Source organism: Petromyzon marinus, unplaced genomic scaffold (assembly GCF_048934315.1).
Source record: "Petromyzon marinus isolate PM22_M1 ecotype Great Lakes invasive population unplaced genomic scaffold, UKy_Petmar_22M1.pri1.0 PM_G_Scaffold_29, whole genome shotgun sequence".
In the NCBI taxonomy this organism is placed as follows: domain Eukaryota; kingdom Metazoa; phylum Chordata; class Hyperoartia; order Petromyzontiformes; family Petromyzontidae; genus Petromyzon; species Petromyzon marinus.
The window spans coordinates 1,645,001-1,647,500 of record NW_027422861.1 but is presented as its reverse complement, the minus strand read 5'-3'; positions in this window follow the sequence as shown (position 1 = coordinate 1,647,500).

Genomic DNA, 2,500 nt, shown 5'->3' with positions numbered 1-2,500 from the left:
CACATGAGGTTACCATTGTCCATACAATAGTGCAGGTGCGATGGAAATCTTTTCTCGTTTTGGTGCGTGCTACATTTTTACGGATAGACCCCGTGAAACGCTAGAAATTGGCGGGGCTGTGTCTCTTGTGGCTCACGGGGCTGTTAGGGTGGCACAGAAATCCCTCGGAATGGGAAAACGGGTCATTTTCGTGTTGCCACATTGCATGCGAACGGCATGAAACTTCCAGAGGCATTTGCAGCAGGAATGCATGTGCAGTCAAAAAAGTGAATATTTTTCACGGATAGACCCCGTGAAACGCTAGAAATTGGCGGCGATGTCTCTCTTGTGGCTCACGGGGCTGTTAGGGTGGCACAGAAATCCCTCGGAATGGGAAAACGGGTCATTTTCGTGTCGCCACATTGCATGCGAACCGCATGAAACTTCCAGAGGCATTTGCAGCAGAAATGCATGTGCAGTCAAAAAATTGAATATTTTTCACGGATAGACCCCGTGAAACGCTAGAAATTGGCGGGGATGTGTCTCTTGTGGCTCACGGGGCTGTTAGGGTGGCACAGAAATCCCTCGGAATGGGAAAAAACGGGTCATTTTCGTGTCGCCACATTGCATGCGAACCGCATGAAACTTCCAGAGGCATTTGCAGCAGGAATGCATGTGCACTCAAAAAATGTGATATTTTTCACGGAGAGACCCCGTGAAACGCTAGAAGTGGGCGGGGATGTCTCTCTTGTGGCTCACGGGGCTGTTAGGGTGGCACAGAAATCCCTCGGAATGGGAAAACGGGTCATTTTCGTGTCGCCACATTGCATACGAACCGCATGAAACTTCCAGAGGCATTTGCAGCAGGAATGCATGTGCACTCAAAAAAGTGAATATTTCTCACGGATAGACCCCGTGATACGCTAGAAATTGGCGGGGATGTCTCTCTTGTGGCTCACGGGGCTGTTAGGGTGGCACAGAAATCCCTCGGAATGGGAAAACGGGTCATTTTCGTGTCGCCACATTGCATGCGAACCGCATGCAACTTCCAGAGGCATTTGCAGCAGAAATGCATGTGCAGTCAAAAAAAAATTGATATTTTTCACGGATAGACCCCGTGAAACGCTAGAAATTGGCGGGGATGTGTCTCTTGTGGCTCACGGGGCTGTTCGGGTCGCACAGAAATCCCTGGGAATGGGAAAACGGGTCATTTTCGTGTTGCCACATTGCGTACGAACCGCATGAAACTTCCAGAGGCATTTGCAGCAGGAATGCATGTGCACTCAAAAACTTCTATATGTTTCACGGATAGACCCCGTGAAACGCTAGAAATTGGCGGGGATGTGTCTCTTGTGGCTCACGGGGCTGTTAGGGTGGCACAGAACTCCCTCGGAATGGGAAAAGGGGTCATTTTCGTGTTGCCACATTGCATAGGAACGCCATGAAACTTCCAGAGGCATTTGCAGCAGAAAGGCACGTGCACTCAAAAATTTTAATATTTTTCACGCATAGACCCCGTCAAACGCTAGAAGTTGGCGGGTATGTCTCTCTTGTGGCTCACGGGGCTGTTAGGGTCGCACAGAAATGCCTCGGAATGGGAAAACGGGTCATTTTTGTGTGGCCACATTGCATAGGAACGGCATGAAACTTCCAGAGGCATTTGCAGCAGGAATGCATGTGCACTCAAAAACGTCTATATTTTTCACGGATAGACCCCGTGAAACGCTATAAATTGGCGGGGATGTCTCTCTTGTGGCTCACGGGCGCTGTTAGTTAGGGTCGCACAGAAATCCCTCGGAATGGGAAAAGGGGTCATTTTCGTGTTGCCACATTGCGTACGAACGGCATGAAACTTCCAGAGGCATCTGCAGCAGAAATGCATGTGCACTCAAAAACGTCTATATTTTTCACGGATAGACCCCGTGAAACGCTAGAAATTGGCGGGGATGTGTCTCTTGTGGCTCACGGGGCTGTTAGGGTCGCACAGAAATCCCTCGGAATGGGAAAACGGGTCATTTTCGTGTTGCCACAATTGGCATACGAACGGCATGAAACTTCCAGAGGCATTTGCAGCAGAAATGCATGTGCACTCAAAAACGTGAATATTTTTTCACGGATAGACCCCGTCAAACGCTCGAATTTGGCGGGGATGTTTCTCTTGTGGGTCACGGGGCTGTTCGGCTCGCACAGAACTCCCTTGGTCCACCTGATTCGTGCATACAGGCAGCAACTAAAACTCTGTAAACCTGCTGTGAGGACATCTAAACAGTGGACCAGTGAGGCTGTGGAAGATTTGCGGGCGTGCTTAGACTGTACTGACTGGGATATGTTCACGACTGCTACCAATAGTCTGGATGAACTCACAGAGGCTGTGTACATCAGCTTCTGTGAGGACTGCTGTATCCCAACACGTACCAGGGTGAACTTTAACAACAACAAGCCCTGGTTCTCAGCAAAGCTCAAAAGGTTGAGGTTGGAGAAGGAGGAAGCGTTTAGGAGTGGGGATAGAGACAGATTCAAG